The sequence below is a fragment of the Cupressus sempervirens genome, chromosome 9 (assembly GCF_028749045.1).
Source record: "Cupressus sempervirens isolate cs-2001-9-10 chromosome 9, ASM2874904v1, whole genome shotgun sequence".
NCBI classification, from domain to species: domain Eukaryota; kingdom Viridiplantae; phylum Streptophyta; class Pinopsida; order Cupressales; family Cupressaceae; genus Cupressus; species Cupressus sempervirens.
In genome coordinates this window covers 6,969,561-6,979,717 of record NC_143126.1, presented here as the reverse complement: position 1 = coordinate 6,979,717, position 10,157 = coordinate 6,969,561, and positions in this window count along the sequence as shown.

Here is a 10,157-nt window from a genome sequence, read left to right as displayed (position 1 = left end):
AATTTTTTGACCAGTAGCTATGCATGTTTCAACTAGTCTTGAGTCTCCCATAACAAAAGTTTTCACTATCTCCTTCATATACTTTGATTATATAGTATAAATATCTTTCTTCATTTGATACACTTGTAGACCAACAAAGAATTCGATCTCTCCAAATATAGACATCTCAAACTCTTATCTCATTTGATCTACAAATGACTTACATAATGCATCATGTCATCCAAAAATGATATCATCAATAAATATTTTTGCTAATAGTATCCCTTTATCAAATTCAATCTTCAAATATAGATTTTTATTTTATTTATCCTTGTCAAACTAATCTTTACAAAATAAATGTGCAACCTTTCATACCATGCTCTAGGGACTTGTTTTAGTCCATCCAAATCTTTTTACATCTTACGTACCATATCACTTTTGTTTGGGTCTATAAATCCTTTAGGTTATTCAATATAGAATTCTTCTTCAAGTATTCCATTCAAAATCTAGACATCCATCTAGTGCCCTTTGAATCCTTTGTAAGTAAAATATCCAAGTAGATTTCTCACTTCTAATCTTGCAATAGGGGAAAATGTCTCCCATTTTCAATACATTCTTCTTGTGCATATCCTTAAAAAATTGTTTTGTTTTGTTTCTTATCACTTTACCTTTTTTATTCAGATTATTTATGAATACCCTCTTTATTCTGATAATATTTTTGTCATTTGGTCTAGCTACTATTGACTAGGTTTTGTTGTTCTCTATCTCCTCAATATCTTTATTTGTTACATGAATCTAGTGTTAATTATGAAAAGTATCCTTCACTAATTTGAGATGTCTCAGAGTAAGTATGCATAACTCCTCAATCTTTTTCTTTTCATAACTCTAGATTTTCTTTCTCCAAGGATTTGACCAAGTGCATGATGTCTTCTCACATATTTTATAATGTAGGTTGAGGTCTTCTCACTTCTACTTCAAGGTCATCTTACATGTTAGCTTTAGGGACAGCTTCATGTATCTCATCTTCTTCTTTTGGTTGTCCTACAATATCTTACAGATGCTTAATGTGAGGCCTTGCCCTGACCCTTCGTAGCCTTAGTTGTTACTTTAACATTTTGATACTCATGACTCGAGATTACAAGACATTATCTGATACTTTGAACATATCATATTATTTCATGTTGTGTGATGTTATTTTTAGATATTTGATGTTTGTCATTTAATGTTTTATGTTTATGTATGTCGATGAAATCAGTAAATGTAGGATTGTTACTTTGATTTAAGAGATTTTAAATGGTTAAGAATTAAGTAGGATGAAAAAAACACTGATTGATGTATGTTTCAATTTATGTGAATTCCTGATATATATATATATATATATATATATATATATATATATATATATATATATATATATATATATATATATATATATATATATATATATATATATATATATATATATATATATATATATATGTACATGTGATTTTACGGGACTACTAATGTGTGCAATGAGTGTGCAGATATTTTAGTTGAGAAAACTGAGGGAGGAACATACTGATCTCTATGTGCTAATTTTTGGAAACCTTGTTGTTCGTAATTCAAGTATTTTAATTGTGAGATTTATGTGTGTATTTTCCTCTGATTAGTGAATGTTAATGTTCATAACTATGTTCTTTAGTGTCGCTTGACACTCATGAAATTGTTTGTGCTCTTTAGCATGCTAGTTAGCATTAGCTATGTAACCTTTGGACCTAAGTCGGATTAAGTTAGTATATTTTGCTAAATTGGTTATTAATCAAGTTTAGTCACCCTAATATGGATTAGTGCTTAATCTGCATTGTTAGAGTTGTTAGATGGTCCTAATTAATTCCTAGCTTTTGTTTGCTTCCAAACCACTTCCTAAGGCTTTAAAACATGAAACATTTATACCCAAGGGGTATGGGTATGAGTTGGGGGTCTTTTCCAACCCCTAAGCCCCTTTTATTGACTTTTGAGGTTACTCAAAAAGTCTCTTTTTGCCTTTGTGCCAAAATTGCAAGTGGTTACCATGAGTTGCCTTACCTCACCTCCACTTAGTATTTAACCATAGTGTGGGTTGAGTTAGGAGTTTCTAGAATTGTAAGTGGGTGGGAGAAGTTATTGATCCCTTTGGTGGTTGAGTTTGAGGCTTATTTAGAGGCCCTTCTTGGTCTAGTTGAGGTTGTTACCCAATCTCTACATTTAGAAAGGAGTCTTGGAAGATGTAAGCAAGGAAGGGAAAAGCTCTACTAAAACTTGTTCATTTTCCATTACCTCTTTGTGCAGGTAAGAATTCTCATCTCCCTTGTTCAGATTTCATGTTTGTTTCATGCTTATGCTACCTTATTGTAGTTTGAATGTTTGTATGTTTGTGGGTATGTTGGGAGGCTTTGAAAACCATGTTATTTTTAATGATTTCCTTTCATGTTTATGTTTGATTTTTTTAGAGATGTTCTTGCATGGGTGTTTTGGCATTACTCACCCTTGGAGAGGGCAGAAGTGGCCAATTTTAGGAAAGGGCATTTTAGTTGGACTCCAACAGTGTAGAGTCTCTTCTCAGGATGAGAAGAGGGAGAGAGGGTAGGGTGTTATGGGCCCCTACCTGTTAGCACAAACCACATATGAGCTTTGGCATGTAAGAATGGAAGAACGGAAGTTCTTTATTTATAGCCCCGATTGGGCACCTAGTTTGGTGTTGTGTCTGACTTCTCCTATTGGAAAAATCCACCTTTCCCTAGGTTTGATTCATTGTGAATCCTATTGTGAAAACCTTATATGAACATGCATGTTTGATTTGTTTCTTGGTCATGCTTGTTGTCACCTGATCAGATTCTGTTCCCTCATTGATCTTAGCGATGTGTTGCAGAAAATGATATTGATCCCTTGATAAGGGACTTGAAGAAAATTTATTTGAATATTGTTGAAAATTCGGGATTGAAATCCTATGTAGTTTGTATTTCAAAACTTTGTTGTACTGGCAACAATATCGGGTTTTCTTCCTAGTTCTTTCCTGGTTGAGCCTTTGAATCAGGTTTGCCAATAAAATTGGTGTTTGAGTATAATTGTTTATCATGTGATTTAATCATAATTTTCAGTTATTTGAATTGCACATCAAAAATAAGATGAAATGATGATGGTTTAATTAAGTAGAATTTCAAGATTTCTTTATATTAAAAATGAAATTTATGTTATCAATGGAAGATTAGTTTTTTGTGATTATCAGAATTAAATCAATTCTTGCATTGTGGCCTAAAAGGCTAACTAAATATCTTGGCTTATTTAGTTTGCAAATAGTCCTATTAGATTTACTTTAAAAACAAAATATTCACCCCCCCCTTGGTTATTAAATCAACTGAAAATTCTATTCTTAGAAAAATAAAGACTTAAAATTATTTTTTCCCAAGAGAGCAAAAACTCTCTAGTTTTTGTATGGGAACAAATTAAATTTTCCTCTTGTAACAGAGAATTTTTAGGGATTCTCCTAGATATTCCCTTTTGAATAAGATAAAGAAATTAACTTTTGAATAACTAAATATATAAAATTCATTAACTTAAAACAAACAAAATATCCTAACTTATCATTCACCTAATTAACTTTTTAAACTTAACTCTTTCCTCTCCAACTTGGGCGCAGGATATCATTTATTGGGTTGGGCTTGATAAGAAAGTTCTTTATTTGGTTTAAAAAAAAAAACCAATTCTACCTCCTTTCTTGGGCGCCAATTTGGGACTGCCATGGCAGGGAAAGGAGGGGGGACAGATTGACATGAAGTACAGTCTAGGGTAGTGCGCCAGTTTGGAAAGTGCTACAGTTGTGCTAGGGTATGGGTGTGGTTAGTTTGGGTCTTAGGTTAGTTGGTGAATATTTAGTTAAGATTGTTTTAAGATTTTATTTTTGTTTTCTTAGTTAGTTGATGTTATTAGTTATTTTATTTTAAAGTTATTTTTAAAATTTGATTAGTAATTTTGAAAGTTAATTGTATATAAGTAATTTTTTATTAGTATGTCTTTTTATTTATATTAGTGCATATGAATATTACTAATTTTTTTAGTGTTATGTTAATTAAAGTTAGTTTGGTTAATTTTATTTTAGCTTGCATTAGCTAGTAAAAGTTTAGGTTAGTAATTTTGTTTAGTATAGTTTGCTTAATTATAATTAAGTTTGGATTTTCATGTTAGTTGAATTTAGTTAAGTTAAATTTTCTTTTATTATGTCAATAATTTTACTTTAGTTTTTCTTTAATTAAGTAGTTGTATAATTAATTTATTTTTTATGTTTTACTTTAGTTCATTGTTATCATGTAATTGATAGTTAATTCGATAGTCTAGTTTTTATTTATTTAAAGTTTTAAATTCGATTAAGATAAATGTTTAAATAACTAAATTGTCTTATAGTCGAATCTTGATTGATAGTTAAGTGTTTAATGAGTAAGCACATATATATACATATGTTTTTTTTCCTTCTTTTCATTATATTGTTAGTATATATTCAAATTTTAAAATCTTAGTAAATTTAATGTTAGCTTAGTAAATCTATTGGTGCAATTCAACTCTTAAACCTTAGGGCATTTTAATTATTATTTAAAATATTTTTAAAAAATTGTGTGTTTTTTTGCCCTCTTATTTTTGGGCACGACATTTTGGTATCAGAGCCTGTGTTTCAACACTAGGAACCTTAGACCATTATGCTTCTGAAACTTAAAACTAAACATTAAATTGTGTAGATGCCTCCTATTACTCAAAGAAACTGACGAGGCAGAGGTCGTAGGGCGAGAGGTGGTAGAGCGGGATAGGAGGATGGACCACCTCCACCACCACTACCTCCACCTCCACCACCACCAAACCTGAACTAGGACATTTTGGATGCACTTTAGACATTGATCAGTGTAGTTCAGTAGAGAGTACTACCTGTGGTTCAACCAGGTCAACAGATTCCTATAGTGGAAGTAGAGGGGCTCAAAGGAGGTGGGCCTAGAGGCAGAGAGAGGACAAGGAGTCCCCCACTGAGACAGTTAGAGGGGCAGGATGAGCATGAAGGTGAGTCAATACACTACAGAAGACCACCACTTGATAGACCTCCTAGACATATAGGAGATGACATTAGGGAATTGATTCGACTTGGGTCACCATTATTTATGGGTTCCACTAAGGGGATAGTAGTAGAGGCATGGTTGCAAAGCTTACAGTGGTGCTTTGGGTTACACCCTTATGGGAGTAATCTAAAGGCATGCCTAGCAGTTCATCAATTGAGAGGAGATGCCTCCAAGGAGGAGATCATAGTGGAGTGAGTATGGATACCCTCACATGGGAGTCTTTCCTAGAAAGATTTCGAGAGAGGTACTTGTTAGAGCATTTCCAACATAAATAGATAGAGGAGCTTCTTTCTCTTTATTAGAGAGGTCTTACAGTGGCTCAGTATGAGAGGAGGTTTCTCAAGCTCCCTCCTTATGTGGAATATATGAAGGACGAGAGACTACAGGTACATCACTTTATCATGGGTCCAAATTTCTCACTTCAGGGCCTAGTATGGATGGCCTTCCCTACCACCTTTAGACAGGTAGTGGAGATAGCACTAGTTGCAGAGGATACTCGATGTAGACAAAAATCACAAGATCAGTCTCAAAACTAAAACTCTACCTAGCAGAAACCCGCTTGGAAAGGGAATCAGAACTATACACCAGGGTCCTCTAAGGGCTAACAGTCTCAGCAGTAGCAAGAACTCTCATAGGGTTACCAGGGCTCTAAGCCCAAGCAGTGGCAGTTACAGCAGGATTAGAAAGTACATACCCCATAGCCACAGTCAGTGCAGACTCAACAGTCTTCTAGGGGTGGATACAGTGGGTCTAGCAGGTCAGGAGGCCCACAACAGTCTAGATCACAGGATACACAATCTTATAATTGAGGTCCATGCTACACTTTTCATGGCATGGGTCATATAGCTAGAGAGTGTCTGCAAGGACAGTCATCCAACGATCAGAGAGGGGCTTTTTTAGAGCCAACAGTTGGAGATATGGGCAATTCCCACAAAGTTTTTGCAGTGGTTGACAACCGCCAGATTGAGCATCAGGCTACAGTTATTGAGGCTACAGATGGAGTATGTTAGCCAGTGAGCACTGGAGCCTATCCATATTACTACTCGATAGACCCTAGCTCCTTGACATTGAGAGCTGGACCAAGTTAGGGTCTAGTAGGAATGTTACGATGAGGTCATGATTTCTTTGGAGGATGCAGCACGGATGCGATCTCAATACCCTTATCTTTTGATGAACTCTAGGTTGGAGTTCATGCCTAGTGAGGGAGGATGTGAGGCCTTTCCCTGACCCTTTGTAGCCTTAGTTGTTACTTTATCATTTTGATACTCATGACTCGAGATGTCAAGACATTATCTGATGCTTTGAACATATCATATTATTTCATGTTTTGTGATGTTATTTTCAGATATTTGATGTTTGTCATTTAATGTTTTATGTTTATGTATGTCGATGAAATTAGTAAATGTAGGATTATTACTTTGATTTAAGAGATTTTAAATTGTTAAGAATTAAGTAGGATGAAAGAAACCTTGATTGATGTATGTTTCAATTTATGTGAACTTTTAATATGTATATATATATATATATATATATATATATATATATATATATATGTACATGTGATTTTACAAGACTACTGATGTGTGCAATGAGTGTGCAGATATTTTAGCCAAGAAAACTGACGGAGGAACATAATTGATCTCTATGTGTTAATTTTTGGAAACCTTGTTGTTCGTAATTCAAGTATTTTAATTGTGAGATGTATGTGTGTATTTTGCTATGATCAGTGAATGTTAAAGTTCGTAACTATGTTCTTTAGTGTCGCTTGACACTCGTGAAATTGTTTGTGCTTTTTAGCATGCTAGTTAGGGTTAACCGTGTAACCTTTGGACCTAAGTCAGATTAAGTTAGTATCTTTTGCTAAATTGGTTCTTAATCGAGTTTAGTCACCCTAATTTGGATTAGTACTTAATCTACATTGTTAGAGTTGTTAGATGGTCCTAATTAATTCCTACCTTTTTTTTGGTTCCAAAACTATTCCTAAGGCTTTAAAACATGAAATATTTATACCCAAGGGGTATGGGTATGTGTTGGGGGTCTTTTCCAACCGCTAAGCCCCTTTTATTGACTTTTGAGGTTACTCAAAAAGTCTCTTTTTGCCTTTGTGCCAAAATTGCAAGTGGTTACCATGAGTTGCCTTACCTCACCTCCACTTAGTGTTTAACCATAGTGTGGGTTGAGTTAGGAGTTTCTAGAATTGTAAGTGGGTGGGAGAAGTTATTGATCCCTTTGGTGGTTGAGTTTGAGGCTTATTTAGAGGCCCTTCTTGGTCTAGTTGAGGTTGTTACCCAATCTCTACATTTAGTGAGGAGTCTTGGAAGATTGAAGCAAGGAAGGGAAAAGCTCTACTCAAACTTGTTCATTTTGCATTACTTCTTTGTGTAGGTAGGAATTCTCATCTCCCTTGTTCAAATTTCATGTTTGTTTCATGCTTATGCTACCTTGTTGTTATTTGAATGTTTGTATGTTTGTGGGTATGTTGGGAAGCTTTGAAAACCATGTTATTTTGAATGATTTTCTTTCATGTTTATGTTTGATTTTTTTTGAGATGTTCTTGCATGGGTGTTTTGGTATTACTCACCCTTGGAGAGGGCAGAAGTGGCCAATTTCAGGAAAGCACTTTTTAGTTGGACTCCAATAGTGTAGAGTCTCTTCTCAAGATGAGAAGAGGGAGAGAGGGTAGGGTGTTATGGGCCCCTACCTGTCAGCACAAACCATGTATGAGTTTTGGCATGTAAGAATGGAAGAACAGAAGTTCTTGATTTATAGCCCTGATTGGGCACTTGGTTTGGTGTTGTTTCTGACATCTCCTATTGGAAAAATCCACCTTTACCTAGTTTTGATTCATTGTGAATCCTATTGTGAAAACCTTGTATGAACATTCATGTTTGATTTGTTTCTTGGTCATGCTTGTTGTCACCTGATCAGATTTCGTTCCCTCCTTGATCTTAGCGATGTGTTGCAGAAAATGATATTGATCCCTTGATAAGGGACTTGAAGGAAATTTATTTGAATATTGTTGAAAATTCGGGATTGAAATCCTATGTAGTTTTTATTTCAAAACTTTGTTGTAATGGCAACAACATTGGGTTTTCTTCCTGGTTCTTTCCCGGCTCAGCCTTTGAATCAGGTTTGCCAATAAAATTGGTGTTTGAGTATAATTGTTTAACATGTGATTGAATCGTAATTTTTAGTTATTTGAATTGCACATCAAAAATAGGATGAAATGATGATGGTTTAATTAAGTAGAATTTCAAGTTTTCTTTATGTTAAAAATGAAATTTATGTTATGAATGGAAGATTAGTTTTTTGTGATTATCGAAATTAAATCAATTCTTGCATTGTGGCCTAAAAGGATAACTAAATCTCTTGGGTTATTTAGTTTGCAAATAATCCTATTAGATTTAATTTTTTTAAAATATGCCCCCCCCCCTTGGTTATTAAATCAACTGAAAATTCTATACTTAGAAAAATAAAGATTTAAAAAAAAAAATTCCCAAGAGAGCAAAAACTCTCTGGTTTTTGTATCCAAGAACAAATTAAATTTTCCTCTTGTAACATAAAATGTTTAGGGATTCTCCTAGATATTCCCTTTTCAATAAGATAAAGAAATTAACTTTTGAATAACTAAATATTAAATTCATTAACTTGAAAGAAACAAAATATCCTAACTTATCATTCACCTAATTAACTTTTTTAACTTAACTCTTTCCTCTCCAACTTGGGCTTAGGACAACGTTTATTGGGCTGGGCTTGATAAGAAAGTTGTTTATTTGGTTTTAAAAAAATAACAAATTCTACCTCCTTTCTTGGGCACCAATTTGGGACTGCCAATGCATGGCAGGGAAGGGAGGGGGGACAGACTGACATGAAGTACAGTTTGGGGCAGTGCACCACTTTGGAAAGCACTAGAGTTGTGCTAGGGTATGGGTGTGGTTAGTTTGGGTCTTAGGTTAGTTGGTGAATATTTAGTTAAGATTGTTTTTAGATTTTATTTTTGTTTTTTTAGTTAGTTGATGTTATTAGTTAGTTTATGTTAAAGTTAAGTGTTAAAATTTGATTAGTAATTTTGAAAGTTAATTGTATATAAGTAAAGTTTTATTTGTATGTCTTTTTATTTATATCAGTGCATATGAATATCACTAATCGTTTTAGTGTTATGTTAATTAAAGTTAGTTTGGTTAATTTTTATTTTAGCTTGCATTAGCTAGTAAAATTTTAGGTTAGTAATTTTGTTTAGTATAGTTTGTTTAATTATAATTAAGTTTGGATTTTTGTGTTAGTTGAATTTAGTTAAGTTAAATTTTCTTTTTATTATGTCAATAATTTTACTTTAGTTTTGCTTTAATTAAGTAGTTGTATAATTAATTTAATTTTTATGTTTTGCTTTAGTTCATTGTTATCATGTAATTGATAGTTAATTCGATAGTCTAGTTTTTATTTATTTAAAGTTTTAAATTTGATTAAGATAAATGTTTAAATGACTAAATTGTCCTATAGTCAAATCTTGATTGATAGTTTTTTTTAATGAGTAAGAATATATATATATATATATATACATGTGTTGTTTTTCCTTCTTTTCATTATATTGTTAGTATGTTTTCGAATTTTAAAATCTTAGTAAATTTAATGTTAGCTTAGTAATTCTGTTGGTGCAATTCAACTCTTAAACCTTAGAGCATTATAATTATTATTTAAAAAATTTAAAAAAATTGTGTGTGTTTTTGCTCTCATATTTTTGGGCATGACACTCAACATGCTATTTCTATAACTTGGCATGCACTAGTTGTTGTTGCTCGAGATCTTTCTTCTTAGGTTTAGGTAAAGTCTTGAGCTCACCTTCATCACTATATGTGAAACTTTTGTAATCTTGAGGTTCCTTTTGACATTAAAATTCATTATTTTCTACATATTCATCAACTTTTACATCTACACTTTCCTTAACTATGTTATTGTTAGAATTCAAACACTTATATATTTTTCTCTTAGTTGAATATCCTAAAACATATGCCTTCATGACCTTTTGCATCAATTTTTTCCATTTCGACTATATTTTAAATT